The 17,183-nt window shown below is 38.4% G+C and overlaps 1 protein-coding gene across 1 annotated transcript in view; it reads right to left on the bottom strand.

The window, feature by feature from the left end:
- SKAP1 (src kinase associated phosphoprotein 1) overlaps nt 1–17,183 on the bottom strand; it is a 276,746-nt gene that overhangs the window by 99,283 nt on the left and 160,280 nt on the right. The window lies entirely within an intron of this gene.

Genomic DNA, 17,183 nt, shown 5'->3' on the forward strand with positions numbered 1-17,183 from the left:
GAAGTAGGTGGGGGGAAGAAAACTGAAAACTCTGCTGATGATACAGTGCAGTATTACAGTGCAGTAAAGGAACTTGGGAACCTCAAAGAAGGGCTTGGTCAGACTAAGAAATGACCAAACTGCTTAGCAAAAAGCATGAAGATCCACTTAGAAGAAGATACTTTCATAGGGAAAATGGCTCAAGTAATTAGCTAAAAATTATACTTGTTACAAACAAACAGAAGAGCTGAATAGTGTCAGTGGCTTCTGCTCTTTGTTCTAGAACCTCTAAAGTGCTGCATGGGTTCTTTCCATTTGTTCATGGGTCTGGAACCTGGACCATAATCACACACGATGGGAACAGGAGATTTCCAGGAGTAGTAACTCAATACAAGTCCTTGCTTAGTCAGAGGTTGGAGAAAGAATGTACCCCTTTTACTTACAGAAGTTGGGTACCTGGGAAAGGACTGACCTTCTGACCTTCCTTCATTCCTGGGGAGCAGTTTTATGCTTGGGAAGCCATCTGCCTGAGGGACTCTTAGCAGCTTCAAAATTGTGGAATCTAAAATGGTAGAAGCCTGGAAGATAGCGGGTATCTTCCTCCTCAACTTGACTGGAGCAATTGCCCCTCCTGAATTTCTGGGGTATCTGTGCTCTTCAAAAGTGACTGTCATCTTTATAAAACACAACCAGCAATCTGATTTTGAAAAAGCAGCATTTTAATGAACATTTTCTGATGAAACAGTAAAGTCTTCTTAAATAAGAATGATGTTTCTTGCTCAGATTGGAGTTGGGTAAAAGTGCCTTCATTATGCTTTGAGAATGGCTGCTCTGTGTAACTTAGATACTGTGTAACTTAAAGAGAGAAAAATGAAGCTGGCACTAATAAGTTTTCTATAAGAGTTATAGCAAATGGGTTTGACTCCCAGCCCTGACACTTCACTAGCTGTGTAACCTTGGGAAAGTTACTTAATCTCTGTGCCTCAGTCCTCTCATCTACAAAATGGGTACAATAACATCCCCCCTCCACCTTTTAAATTGTTGCTTTATTTTCACTGAAATCTATTTTAAAATAATATTTTAAGTTCATCTCATAAACTTCTTTCTTATACACTGAATTTCATAGCTTTCCTATTTTATTCCATTTCAGCATCTTTTCTTTCATTGTATCTACATTATTTTCCTTCATATTCCCTTTCTCATTGGGTTTTTTGTTTTTTTTTTGCAGTACGCGGGCCTCTCACCACTGTGGCCTCTCCCGTTGCGGAGGACAGGCTCCGGACGCGCAGGCTCAGCGGCCATGGCTCACGGGCCCAGCCGCTCCGCGGCATGTGGGATCCTCCCGGACCGGGGCACGAACCCGTGTCTCCTACATCGGCAGGTGGACTCTCAACCACTGCGCCACCAGGGAAGCCCTCTCATTGGGTTTTACAAAGATAAACTAAATTAACCTATGTAACTTACTTAGAACAGAACATGGCACATTGTAGGAGCTACTGTGTTAACTTGAATATGAAATGGAAGGCCTACGTAATTTAGTCATCTGGATGGCATCTAAAGCAAAGGATATTGGTCACATTCTTAAAAAGCTTCAATTAGGCTGAACATTAGGCCTCAGACTGGCATTCAGGGTTTTCCATAAATGTGGCTGATTTGCTTTACAGTTCTCTCTCTTCATCTTCCTACAAGTAAGGAACCCCTGACAGACTGGACTACTTGGTGTTTCCTGAGCACATCCTGCATTTTCCCACCCCTACACCTTTGTACATGTAGCCGCTTCACTCTGAAGTTCGCCACTCCCACTTTTATCCTCCCCCATCTCTACCTACTGAAATCACAGAACCGCAGAGTTTCTCTCATTCAGACGATTACTTTTCTATTTTTCTATCCATCCAAGACCTGACTCAAATGCAGCTACTTCCTGAATTATGGAGTTTTAGAGCTGGAAGAGCTTAGAGACCAAATGGACTAATTTCTTTTATTAGGGCTGGAAGAGGTTAAATGATTTGCCTAAAGACACCAAATTACAGCTCAGACTACAACTGGGGACTCCTGACTGTGCAGAGATCTCTGAGAGCAAATCACGGAGCCTCTTGCTCCTCCTCATCACTCTGATCTTTTTTTTTTTTTTTGGCGGTACCGTGCAGCATGTGGGATCTTAGTCCCCCAACCAGGGATCAAACCTGCACCCACTGCAGCAGAAGCACAGATTCTTAACTACTGCACCACCAGGAAAGTCCCCTCATCACTCTGATCTTAACCTGCCTGGTCTTCTTGTAGTTGTTACAGCACCCAAGCCTTATCACATAATCTCTTGAATTGCAGTTATTTGGGTACATGTCTTATCACTCACCATGTCTCATGTACCTTTGACACCTCCATTTCTATCCCCAGAGGGCTTAGAACAGAGCCTATAACTAGGAGGTACTTAGTATTTGAATTAATGTATGAATGAATGCTCAAAAGGAAGGAGCTGAACACCCTTTTCATCGCACTGACTCATCTCTCATAGTCTCAAAGTTCTTGCTACTCCAGCTATCTGAACAGAACTATCAATTCCAGGGCACAGTAAATAAATACTTCTCTATCTGTAGAAAAGTTAGTGTAAATTGTGTCATTATATCTTATACATATGCACTAATTCACTTGCCTGACAAAAGTTTCTGAGCATTCATGTGCATTTCACTATGAGGTATGCACAGGAGATCTTGGGCTGATAATTTACCAAAGAAGTAGGAGACCAAACCTGCCTTCCGATTGGTTGCAATCCATTGGGAAGAACTATATATGACACAACTAGAGATCTATTAACTGAGCACCTTGAAAGCACATATGTGAAAATTAAGGCAATGGCACGACAAAGAGGTACAGAAAGGCTAGGGAGTAGTAGTTATCAGAGGAAGCTGCTGATATCATGTAGCATGTCTTATGCTGTCTTTTTTATGGGCCTCCAATTTGCAAACTAAGCCCAACACTTCTGATTTGTTTCTCTTTGTCACTCATTTTCTTTACTCAAAGATTTAAGAGTAACCTTCCTTTCCTTCCCTATAAAAGTTTTGGTTGCTGACCAAGGTTTGACTAAATACCATTACATGTGTACTTTTCCAGCTGGGAACAGTAATAGTAACAATGTGTGAACCGTTAAAAAAATTTCAAAGTGCTTTTATATGTCTCTTTCCATCCTTTTTTTTTTTTTCCAACAAACTCAGGACGGAAGTGTCAAGTGCAAACTATATGCCATAGATGTATAGCAGCTATACATCTATTTTGCAACTTTATTCTACTTTATTTCTGGAATTTCTCTTCATGAATTTTCCCAAAGGAAGAAAGGCATATCTCTATTACAATACCCTGCTTATTTTCTTAATCACACTAATCACAATCTAATTATTTTATTTAGTGGTTTACTTCCTTATTACTAGTCTCCCCAATAGAAAGTAAAACCCCACGAGGACAGGAATCTCATCTATCTTGTTCTTTCATTGTAGGCACTGGACAAGAAATCGCTGAATAAACAAACAAATGAATGATCAACAATACTATTTCTGTTAAGGCAAATAGGTCATAATGATGAAAGAGGCCAATGAACAGACCTCTTAGTGTAGGACTGATTAGCTCTAGTTTACCCATTTGTCTTCCAGGAAGGATGATGGGCTACAGAAAAACAAGTAGTTCTCTTAGTTTTTAGTTTTGCCAATCATCCACCAAATAATTATTGAATGTTTTCTCTGCATAGGGTACTGCATTAAGAACTGTAGGCAATAAGAAGTTTAAGATATAATCCTTGTCCCCAAGGATCCCATGTGATTACAGCAATACAATGGTAATATAAGACAGCAAAGACAAATTTGGAATAAGTGATGCAGACAACATTTGTTCTCAGTCAGAGAAGGAGAAAGTGCCTTAGATTGGTGTGGTCGGGAAGGGCTGCCTGGGTGGGGGCGGATTTTGAGTTGAAGATAAATTGAGTTTCCATCAATGCAAAGGGTTCACTAGAAGGCCTTTAAAATAAAATCCTGTAACTTCAATATGCCTCAACATATCCCACAGTTAGGTATGTTTAATTAAATAATGGAAATACTTTGAGGTCCTCCAACAGACAGTAGCTTGTCAATGCAAAACAGCGCTATTAGACTGTTGGGCTGGCCCCCATAGCAGGTTTTTAATGGCTTTATGTATGTTTAATCACACTTCTTTGGTTTGTCCTCTCAGCTTCAGTCCCATAAGAATTTAAAAGGTCAAGTTTCAAAAGCCTAAAAAAGTGATTTAGAATAGAAATGTCAACTTAACCTTAACCACAGCTAAACTAATGCTATAAAAGTATTGAAAATTGTACCTCGTATAAAATACATGAGTGAAAGAAGAATATTAAAACTTTTTCATTCTTTTCTGAGGTTATATTTTAAAAACAGAATTTCAGTAAAACTAAAAAAAAAGATAATTTGAATTTTACTAAAAATTATGGCTCACCGATAACTGTTGACACATATTGCTTATCTGGGAGAGCACAGAGGCCCCATAAGCGAGTGAGAAAGGAGACTAGGTAGACCTAATAGCATGGAAAGGGAGCAATCTTTTGAAAATGACATAGATTTGTTATAGCTCTGAAGGGTAAGGCAGGGCCTGAGGAGCACTTTCTGCAGCTTGCTGGTTGGAGCTGTTGCTTTTTACCTGAAGCATCCTATCCAGAGCCTCTCACCTTCATTCACACTTCCATTTAAATATCTCTTGCCTTTTCTCACAAACGCATTCCTTGATTACAATTTTATGTTTTATATTAAAACAACTCCAAATTGTTACAATCTATTATGGTTTATAATATAAACCATATTCTTTTTCCTGCCCTGGAAAGAGATGATTTTTTAAACTGACCCCTTTCGCTAACAGAAAAGTCAGAAATTAGCCAAAATAAGTGATTCTCTCCTTAAAAAAAATGGTTTTGTGGTATTATTATTTAAAATCACAATTGTGTATTTTTATAATCATCTCTGTTATATAACTCCATCTATCAGGAATTATAGTTCCATTTCTGATATTTCCACACCTGCAGATATATAGGAGATTAAAAAGTGGATTAAGGGGCTTCCCTGGTGGCGCAGTGGTTGAGAGTCCGCCTGCCGATGCAGGGGACACGGGTTCGTGCCCCAGTCCGGGAAGATCCCACATGCCGCGGAGTGGCTGGGTCCGAGAGCCATGGCCGCTAAGCCTGTGCGTCCGGAGCCTGTGCTCCACATTGGGAGAGGCCACAACAGTGAGAGGCCCGCGTACCGCAAAAAAAAAAAAAAAAAGTGGATTAAGAAATGTCACCATAAAGCAAGCAAAGTCCTGAGGGAGACGGCCTGGGTGACAAGTGACTTAGTATAAACGGAAGGTGCCAAATAGTAATAAAACCAAAATGGGGAATCATGAAAATAAAATAACTGTGTATTAAAAATATATTTGGACCAGTTCCTCTGTGCTGGCGTTTTGTAATGTTAACTGTTTAAACCTGCTTAAAATGAGAGCTTTGAGTTCTCAAAATCCTTTAATTCGGTTAAACATCCGCTCCCCTGAAAGGGCTCCACAGAATCCCATAAAACATTATTTATCTGTGTGCATTAACTGCACGATACTGTAATTTCCAGAATAAATGCTGGGTGTAAATTGTTGTTCATGTTGGATCCTGACTGTCTTTACGAGAAACAAAGTGAAAACGGAATTGTCATAGCTTTATTTCTTCCGTTAAAGTCTATCCTGCAGCAGGAAACATGCCTAGTGCAGTTTCTTAATGAACACTTATAAAGCCTGTTGGTTAAAACCAAGTATATAGAATCACCTCCAAGTGTATACCCTCTTTTATTCCACATTCTTTTCACTTAAATCAAGTTAAATTAAAGTGAAAGTAGCACCATTCACATTACTATAGTTAAGGGTCGGTCAGCATTTTTATGCAAAGCCTGCTGTCAGAAGTTTATAACTTGGAAGGGACAAGGAGAAAATTTTTAAAAACCCAAAACTTTAATACAAAGGAGCTTGGCCTGGAAATGAATTTTTATTTATCTTTAATGACTTTTAGAAGTCCATCTTGGCCAAAAGATATAGACATCCTAGTAATTTAAGACATCTGGTTGGTATTTTCTTGGTTTAAAAAAAAAAAAAAGAGCTTTCAAAGGCATTCCAGCTACAAAATTGATTAAAACATGAAATTGTCTATGTGCTTGAATTTTCTAAAGAATATTAAATATTAGAAATTCCACCGTATCACCTTCCCACTTCCTGCCACACACACAAAGCACAAATAGTGTCCCCCAACCCACTTTTTTTTGCAAACTCAAGCAAGGGGAAGTTAGCAGGGTTTCAAAGTCAAATGGGGTAGGGCTATGTAAAAATTTCAAAATTCTCTTTTTGACTCTTTCCCTGAACACTTGGTAATTTTTTCCTTCCAAAACACTGTTGCTAAATTCTAAACAAGAGCACAGTCTTTCACTGCATTCATAAAGCATTCATTTACCATTTCTTCTGGAAAAAAATAACTGCACAGATTTTAAGCCCAAGAATTTACTGTGCCTGTGCAGCAGCTGCTCTTACCTGATAAAACTGTGATGATTCTTTCTAAGCGATTATGACTTATCAGGTCAGTGACCAACAAACTATAAAATAGATTCTAACAGCCCCCAAAGGGTTGGCACAGACTCTTGAGTAAATAATATATATAAGAGAGAATGGAAGAGAGAGAAAAAGAAACAGAAAGAGAGAGAGAGAGAAGAACTCACTTACGAGTGACCTAGTTGGTTTGTGTAGTTGATATAGGACAGGAAGACAGGACTCTTGATTTTAATCCTGGTTTTCTCACTCAGCAACGCTTCTTAAGACCAAGAGTCAGATAAGGAGGCGGCACTGTTTTCAGCAAGGGCAGAGGCCCCATTACAACTCTATAGGTATATGCCGTCTTGCCCTGGGTTTGATATAAGCCACAAACTAGTTGTTACTTTGCCTGTATTTTTACATGTAGCTGAAAAGACAGCCACTGACTCATGGGAAAATCTACCAATCCTTATAATAAGCTCTTAAAGAAGGAATATGAGAATGAGCATTATCATTTTTGTGTCTTGTTCTACTTAAGGCCTTAATGAATAGAAGAACTGCTATTCAAATAAGTTTACATTGGATTTAAAGGAAGTCAAGGAAACTTTAACAAAGAAATTAGGATATCATGATAAAATGACCAAAGCTCTAAGACAGTACGTGTGTGCAAGGGTACACATCTGTGTGTGTAAAGATCCAGTCACTTACAACCACAGCCAATATGAGGGAGGAACTTTGATTTACATACTGTACTTAAGTCAAGTTTTCCTAATTGTATGAGCTTCCCTGGAGGTCTCTGCTGCTTTCTTGCTGGAGTAGATGCTATAGAACTTCTCTGTGGTTTAACGGCATGGTAAGAGTTGTATTTGCCTTTCAGATCTTGAAAACTGGGTACAAATTGTTGCTTAGGTTTTAAGACCACAAATTGAGTGGCATCATTCTGGTCCCCGGTAGGGACATATCACTCTGGTCACTCCTCACTTAAAGAAATGCAACTTGCTGCACACCCTAACAAAGAGTAGTCCCCGCTTGCCACAACTAGAGAAAGCCCGCACACAGCAACGAAGACCCAGTGAAGCCAAAAATAAATTTAAAAAAAAAAAAAAAGAAAGAAATGCAACTTGAAGTAAGCATGATAAGTTTCAGGTTCTGAGTTGTCCTATCACTAAAGGGAGGGCTCTGAATCTTTACCTCTCTGGAGATTTACAAGGTCAGAGAAGAAAAGAGAGGCTTGAGGCTGAAGCACGGATGATATGGTTCCTGCAAGTCCAATGGGACTGTTGTGAGTCTAAGTCTAAAAACTTTAAGGACTGTACTATTTTTTCTGGGACAGAACTTGGGTCTTCAAGCTGGCAAGGCCAAGAATGAAAGAGTGTGGGGAGGGAGAGGGAGGAAGGAAAGATAAATGTAAGAACTAAGATGGTTTTCCAGAGATGAGTGTGGGATGTTTGCCAAACAACCAACACTGCTCTTGACTCAAGACGGTGCTAGCAGTTTTATGAGCAATGGCTTCATTTCCCTCTAAAATTACACAAGTGGCATTTCTTGGTGTGATTTTATAGAGATCATATTATGGTGGTTGTTTTCTCTAAGGGGACCCAAATTAGGGATGGGTTAGGATGGCTTCAGGAGACTTCTCTTAGGCGTAGGTGCTGGACTCATCTCTCCCCACCTAACCGGGACCCCGCTGTGTTCTGTAACGAGTCCTCTTCTTCTAAATGACTGTGGAAGGGACCAGGGCCAATGCTGCCTCACACCTTCCCTATCTCCCCGTGAGAGACCAAGAGATATGTTGGCTGCCACCAAAGGGAGGCAAAGGAGCCAAGTTCAGATAAACTTCTGATAAAGTGCCATAGCAAACCCCCTATCAGAAGGTAGGAAAGGTCACACAGTAAAAAAAAATAATAAGAAAATATAACTGCTTTCTTATGAGGAAAATATTATGAGTTCTTCCCCTTTTCAGCTTTTATGGAAGGAGATTCTGCCAGTTCCTTCAGAAAAAAATAAGAAAAAGTAGTTTTAAAATGAGATTATGCACCTTCAGGGTGCCATTAGGAAGTTTTACTGTACTGAGATGACATGAAAGCTCTGGAATTAATATCCCAGAGATGCTTCAAACCTGCAATAGCAATTATTGTACTACGTGTCCCTGGATAAATAATAGGGCCATTCAACTAATTAGCTTCAATGATTTCAGCTCCCTGTAAATTCTCTCTCACTCAGCTATAAAAATAATACTAGAAAAACTTTTGGTAAGAGAAACTTCTTTCAGGAAATGTTTTCTTTTCTTTTTTTCCCCCTTCAGTTTATGACGCACATTGTGTAAAGTAATTTTCATTCCTAATCACAAAGCTAGAAGGGTATATACAAAATTTGCACATTATTAATTGCTATTTGCTGCTACTGAACATACCGATTTAACTGTCTAATTCATGTGTCCCATGTAAGATACAAACACTTTGAGAAATTTCGTTTCTTGATACACAGTATAAGCAATCGGGTGTGCACGGACAGTTTGAACCCTAAGTGCACATTACATATTTGTATGATTAAAGATAAAAGCAAGAATTACTTATATCCACATTTCATTATATTATCACTGTTATTTCAGACAATTTTGACAACATGCTAGCCTTCTGATGGTGCTCATGGAACATTAATTCATTTTTTCATATTTACTGAGTGCCTATATGTAAGACATAAAGTTCCTTCTGCACTTTTTCTTGGAAGAAAAGTAGATTTAAACTTGGTATCATACATCCTTAAAGTGACAAGAGTTCCCCTATTCTTCTGTCCACAAGAAATACCAGTAAATTCCATAAATTCAAAACAATAAGAATGTGAACTTCAATAATGCAAGCAACTAATTCTAGCATCATCAGCAATTGTCTGAAAAATCTATGATACGACCTCAAGAGACCTGAATTTTCTTAAAGCTTCAGGCTATGTTTCGTTTTGCTTGTTCCTTTGGGTAAGCAGTTGAGATTTCTTCTTTCCCTTTCATGGAAATTTCTATACACATTGAAATGAACCAGAAGCTCCTCCCGGGATGGTCTGGTACTCCCCCTTCAAGTGCTGAAAGTCATCATAGCAGAGGGACCTAGTGAGAGTCAGATGGTGATAAGCTTCGTCCTTGGTGAAGAAATGAAGAGGAAAAGAGTCTGAAACTTCTTCTTGGGCTTATCTTGTCTTTAATTAACAGAATATAATTAAAATTAAAGCCAGACAAAATGACTGGATCTTAAATCAGAATTATGTCTAACAGTAGAGACTGCAGTCATCTGTTTGTACTCATTAGAGGTGACCTACACTACTTTGTGGGTCTCCCATTTTGCTCCACTACTTATAGGCAAGTTCTTTTTAATTTCTTAGCTACATAAGAAAGGTTTTTCTTCTTTCCGTACCAATACTTACTAAATATATATATAAAGACAGATGTACTGAACATTAGGATGAAGAATACAGTAATAGATGAAAAAAATCATGACCATCCTCTGAAGCATTATGTAATTATTAAATTCAAAACAATTCCCCTAAAATTGATAATTATGTAATCTGGCAGAGACCAAACTTCCAGTCAAAAAGTTGAATATTAAAAATGTCCCTAGCTTAACCAAAATGTGGCCAGAGATTAAACTTTTTATTATACAACTATCCCATGTTATTCATACATTCTAGTCCCCCCCTTCTCAAAGTCTACACCCTAAGAGCTACCTGGAGGTTCGTGATATCAACCCCCATAATTTTTCCTTTGAAGAGATCTGCAGCCTCAGCTTATGAGAAATGCAGTCGGTTCACCCTAGGAGAATATCAGTCATAACGTTTGTTTTGGAAATCTATTTTACCCAATATTTCTCAATGAAATAAATTGTATAAATGAAATAAAACTGACACCGCAATATTTACTAAATCTCTACCATCTGCTCTCTGTTTAACACTCTTGACTACCACTGGTTTCCCCTTGTTCAGTTTAGCAGGCAAAAGAGCAAAGGAAAAAGGCTTCTGCAAAGAATGCATTTTAAAATCAATAAAAATAAGATTATAAAATAGTCAGGTTTAGCATGGTTTCCTCCTTACTTATTACTCCTATGCATTTGTCACTTCCTTCATACCCGTGTATATTCTTCAGTTTACCAAAATGTGTGTGTGTGTGTGTGTGTGTGTGTGTGTGTGTGTATGTGTTAGGAGTTCGTACATGAAACTAGGTCAAGAAAGTCCAGAGAGTAGAGGAAGAGAGAAAAATTCAACTAAATCAATCTCATATAAACAATGGTCTGATATTACATGATGAAAATGAAAATAAAAACTGTGAAAATAATTAACGTTCACAGTTGAAAATGACTATCAATGAGAACTGAATATTTAAAGATGAAGACACTTAGCAAAAAGAATAAAATTTTCAATATCAATTGTACACATAAAAGGAAATAAAAATATTTCAAAGTCCCATAACAGTGTATTTTTCTTTCAGTCTGTGGCATTATACAGTCATACATTTTTTGCATTGACAATGAAGGCAACTAGACCTCCACCAGCATCCCAGGGCTCCTACTTTTCAGGACAGCTGTAAGGCAGTGTTCTCAAAGCCTCATGAAGAGAAACTCCCCTGTACTCTTTGGAGACGCTTTGATTCATGGAAGAGCAGGACTGATCTGAGCAGTTCTCGGTGCTCAGACGTCTCCTAAAGGACAATGCCTCTGATACAAGGGAAGGAGGGTAAAAATGGGACAGGAGGCTCTGAAGTCTCCTCTGGCAATTGAAGATGGGGAAGGAAGGAGCCAAGCTATAAATAAAAAACATTTCTAGAAATGGTATGTGGTTGATGCATTATTAATGCATTATTAATGATTGTGAAATATATCTCATTATTAATTATTAATGATTGTGAAATATATCTCAATACAGAAAGGAGAGTGGCCACATCTCAAGATGGAATAGAGCCAGTATCACAAGACACTTGGTCCAAACACTGCTGGTACTCTTATGATTTAAGAAGGATTCAAAATACTCCCTAAAGTCAAAGAGAGTTTTAGTAAGTGTTCATAAGTCTACTTGATTAAGCACAGGGATGATAGTAAAGAACTGACATGCAATAAAGGGATGAAAAAACACTGAATGCTATTTTGATAATCTCAATTTTTTAAAGCTACCAACAACTGTATGAAAACCTAGCATATTGCAGTTTAAAAAATATTTTATTGTTTTTAAAAATCTCTATCTTAAAACATTTTAAAACAAGTCTCATTGCCTACTGAATTTGGAAAGTATCGTAGCTTGTTGCAGGTCATAGAACTCAAGGATTCCTGACTTAACATTCCCTGTTTTAACCACTAGCTGTACTTTCTGTTAACACATTCTGGGGCTCAAAACTGTTTGCCTTTTCGTATTTACTTGCACTTGCAAATATGTATCCAAACAGTAGCTAGACATTTTTGTACAAACAAAAATCTTATATGTAGAGTTATATAAGAAGTTACCATAATTAGAGCAGTAATGCAGATATGGGTAAAGATGATGAAAACAGATCACAGATGGTCACAAACTTAAGATTTATAACTTCAAAATGTAGTTTCATTTAGATGGACATATTTGTGGTACATCCATGGACATTCATAACATTTGTTGGGAAGTCATGAGGGAGGGAGAGGAGTAGTAGGTTAATATACTCTTTTTCTTTTCTTTTCTTTTCTTTTCTTTTTTTTTTTTTTTTTTTTGCTATCTAGATGGGAGATTTAGTCCTGCTGCCTGAATTTGAGGGTCTCTACACTGCTCATCTGAACAATCAATTTTTACTGCTGTAGAAGATAATAATGGTAATAACACTATAGAAGAAAACTACCATGACCCATAACTGTAACTTATTACAGTCTTTTTAAAAATAACTGTAGTGCATGAAGCTTCTTCATTTCTTGAAGCAGAAAAGGAGCTGACAGTTGGAGCCTCTGAGGCTGTCTATATATCCTGAATGTGTGCAAGAGGCTGATGTGCTCACAAAGGAAGGGCTGCTTTGGGTGTGGGCTCCGTGGATGAGAAAAGTGACCCAACACCAGAAATTTGCTGACGATAGTCACCTTCTGGTCTGCCTATCTTCTTACACCAAGTGCCAGCAAAAAGCTCTGTCAGAGTGACATGCTAGTGCTTTATCATCCTACACCAAGAAAGCCAGGATTCTTGGCCAGTTAGAGTGATGCTCTAATGCAGTAACTCATCGGTATTCCCACCAGGACTGTCTTCTATGGTGCTTTTGATACTGAAATTTCAAAGATCTCTGTTCCCCGAGTAAAAACCATAAACAAAATCTCCTATAAAGCCCAATACCTTCTTCTATTGCATTTATCAGAAAGGATGCAAAATATAAAGCTTTATTTCATCCTAGTGCGCTGATTTCCGCATGCTTAACAAGAACTCACCTGGTTTCTATATTAGGTGAAAGAATTGCCCTTGTAAGACAAATTATATTCCAGACACTTTCAAATGAAGTGGATTCACCAAGCACACCGTTTATCTTCAGGTCTGGAAGCCTTCCTTAAAGCATGACTTTGCAACAAAGGAGTTTTAATGCCACTCCACTCTGTAATGCACTGCATACTAACAAGATTTATACACATTACTGGTGCCGTTAAGGAAACTTGAATGACTTGCAGTTTCTCTAGATGAGATTAAAAAAAGGTCTTAAAAAGGGTGCGCAGCATACAAATGAAATCAGATTACATTAGAAGTTGTTTAAAAGTACAAGCATAATACGGCTTGTGTACCAGCCAGGGAACACACAGCAAAGATTTGTTTTACTTCTCTTAGACAGCCATTCTACAGTCACTGAACATATATAACCATAAAGTTACAGCTGCTTTTAAAATGTCACTTAGGGACAAACTGTATAGATGGGAAATTAGATAGTACTGAATGGTTTCAGAAAAGGACTAGCCCTATACCCAATAGCCAGCTCTGCATTCATGAGAAATCATAAAATATTCCTCATCACTAACCCATATGCTTTCACATGTAGATACATACATCTACAATGTGATCCAAATGATTTCTCAGAGTAAGAGTGATTAACTAACACTTTCCAAAATATTCGTAAAATTGAGTCTAGTTACCTAGTATGAAAATTGAGAAAAATGAGGTAGGTGAAGTTTGGGAGATAATTAAAAATTTAGGCTAAAATGGGAGATGCTACAGAGCATGCTGCAGAAATGACTCAAGCTAGGGTTTCCAGTTAAATACGCTAAGGACAAGGCAATATACTTTTAGTAGGCTGAATAAAATGTAGAATAACCTGCATTAAAAGAGCACATAACAGTGTCAAACCTTTAAGCTTCTATCCAGAGGATTTGCAATAAAATGAAATCATTAGGCAAAGAGTGGTCACTGCTATGATGAGGAGAAAAAATAACTCAAAATTCTCATATCTGTTATTATATTAGAAGAGTCCACTTTCTTCTCTACATAATAACATTGGGCATTAAAGAGCCATTATGCATACCTTATTATTATTTATGAAATTACAAGTACACATTGTGTCTGATAACTCATCTCTCTGTATTAAATAGGAACATACATTTTTTTAAATGTCTGTCTTTTACAATGTGCTAGGTAACAGCTTTCCATAGCATAATCATGAAGGCATTATATAATGTGCTTTATAAGAAGTTATTAAAGCTTATGACTACAGCAACATAAACCTAATATAAATATGAATAAAGCATTTAGGAATGGTATTTTCACTCAGACTGCTACTTATATAATTTGTAGCGATACAATTATCATAGAAGACATACCACATTTACAGAAAAAGCCGTTTCCATGAACGTTAGTAAAAATCTTATAACGTAGCTATTTTTTTTTTAGCAATTTCACAAAACCCATGCCTTTAAAAACATGAGAAGAATCCACAATGCCACCTACAGCATTCTTGATGGTAATCTTGTCTTGCAGGAAAAAATCAGCCTTATTTGAAAAGCCAGGTGCATGTAAATTTCCAAACTGCAAGTAGGTGGCAGTGGAGACATTTCTGGATGATTTTTCTCAGTTGGAAATGTAAAAGGAGGAAAAAAACCTCTTTAAAAACAAGTTACAAGCATACTAAAATAAATAATGTCCTGAAATGTAACCTTCCATAGCAGATCACTGTTAAGAGCTAATAAAATATTTGTCTTTAGGGACCCAAATCTTACCAATCTATTAATGAAGACATTTGTAGCATGGAGAGTGAGCAGCACGGATGACGAAATTAGGAAAAAATGGAAAGAGAGAAGGGGTGGACAACTGTCTTCCACAAATCTCTGAGTAAGAATTAGGAATTTAATGTGTACAAAAGACTCCAAGGTTTGCAGCATGAAATATATAAATTTAAAACTAGTAAGTTAGCAACTTAAGCCATTAAGAAATCTCCCGTTTGAATGTAAATTCAAGAGGAAGGCTAATGAGTTCATTAGGCTCTGGTCTTTAATGAAGAATATCAATTGAGTCCATCAAAAAACTGTTTAGGACAAGAGGCTATTAAACAATGTAGACATATTTAAAGTGTGCTGAACTCTAAGCAAACACCAGAAACATTAGAATAAAACCACCTGAATTGTCTTTCAAGGTTAATGAGTAGGCACTTAGATTCATTCTGTTCTCAGGTTTACCTGCAAAGACAAGCAGGGTCATTAAGTTGTATTACCAATTCAATCTAATTGCTTTGACTTGTGGAGATCATATTAGAAAGTGGAAAGTGCCCAAGAATAAACTCTGGAGATGTGCATGTGTGTGTGTGTGTGTGTGTGCACGTGTGTATGTGTGTGTGAATATAGATGGACAGAAACAGGTAAATGGGTTGTTAAAGGAAAAAAGAAACTTAATGATGTTATTTATATCAGAATCACAATGTGAAAAGAAAGGAAAGTAAGCTTCCAGATCAAAGCTTTTTCACACCATGGTTATCTCAAATCAGCTTTTCTCCTTGCCTTAATTGGTTAACCACGCAGTTAACAAAGGCAACCAAGAAGTCAAGGGATGCAAGAAACCTGGTGAAAACAAATGTCACATTCTCAATACTACTGTTGCCCCTGCCTGGAACATTCTTCTTCTATTCATCTTTTAGGATTCAATTCAAAATCCACCTACTCCAAAGTGCCTTTCAGAATCCCCCATGTGGAATTAATCTCTCTGACGCCTACAGTATGTCTTTTTAAACTTCTATTATAGCAATGATCTCACTCCAGTATTAGAATTATTACATTTGTGTTTGGGTCTGGATGACCCCCAAGTTTGCAAGTCTCAGGAGGGCAGGGGTCATTCCTTGAAAATTTTTGGAAAATTTTTGGTGCCATGCTCTCCAAGGAGAGAATGCTTCACGTGTGTTTATCTGAACTAATGGAAAGGATTACTTAAAACCATCTCTTAAAATATGACCTGTTTCAAAGCTGCGGATAGTGAGAATTCTGTGTTCTTCTGACCAAGAGAAGGGTGGCTTGCTCTGAATAGATCCTTATAAAGCTGAAGAAGAAATGCGGCACCAAGCTGTACCCTCTTCTTATATACAAAGGAGTTCTAGGCAGTGCAGGCGTGAGAATCATTAATGCCCTGGCCTCATAGAAACTGTAGGGGGTGCTTTACAGCTCAGGATCCTGGTGGAGGATGTGCTCAGACTGTGTGATGGGAGGAGCCTACAGAAAACCTAGTCATTGTTTTGGTAACCTTTTCAATGTAAGCAGCAGGGGGTGTAAGTCAGGTCTTGCAGCAGTGATCAGAGGCCTGGAGTTGAGGGTAGGGTGGGTGGGTGGGGGGATGTGAAAACTCTAAATTCAAAGGACAGTCTGAACCCAGACTTCTCAGATTAAGGGAGAAAGTTCTGAATTAATAGGGTGTGTTACTTAGATTTGCATCATCAAAAGAGGTTTGGGGGGCTTCCCTGGTGGCGCAGTGGTTGGGGGTCCGCCTGCCGATGCAGGGGACACGGGTTCGTTCCCCGGTCCGGGAGGATCCCGCATGCCGCGGAGTGGCTGGGCCCATGAGCCATGGCCGCTGAGCCTGCGCGTCTGGAGCCTGTGCTCCGCAGCGGGAGAGGCCACAACAGTGAGAGGCCCACGTACCACAAAAAAAAAAAAAAAAAAAAAGAGGTTTGGTGTGGTCCTTCTCTACCCTCTTCTGTTCCTCCCTCCCTTATGACATTAGAGGTTGCTACTGTTTTATGGGGTGTGTGGGGGACCTCACACACAATGAAAGAATGTTGAAAAAGTTCTGTAAAAGCTCCCCTGAGAGAACAAAATCTCTGGAAGTCATTCTTCCCCTCAATACGGTGTTGGATCAATTTCATTCTTCTCCAGATAGTGTATAAAACTCAGTGCCAGGCTATGTAAGTACAACCAAGTTTCAGTACGGCTTTATTTCTTTCTGCCAAAGACCTACAACTTGAATTGCCTGAAATACTGAACACATTGAGACATTAATGTTGCAAACAACCAGAAATATTAGGAGTGCCTGCATATGCAGAAGGCAGAGGGCTTAGCTGAGGTGCCAGAGCCTCTCACACGGGAAGGTCAAGGAGAACCATTCACCTGCAGGACAGCCCTCAATCAGTAGGTTAGAAAATCATATTTAAAAAGAAGGAATCATTGCCTGAGCTTGGCTCCAAATCAATACGTTTCAAGTAG

The sequence above is a fragment of the Delphinus delphis genome, chromosome 19 (genome assembly GCF_949987515.2).
Source record: "Delphinus delphis chromosome 19, mDelDel1.2, whole genome shotgun sequence".
Lineage (NCBI taxonomy): Eukaryota > Metazoa > Chordata > Mammalia > Artiodactyla > Delphinidae > Delphinus > Delphinus delphis.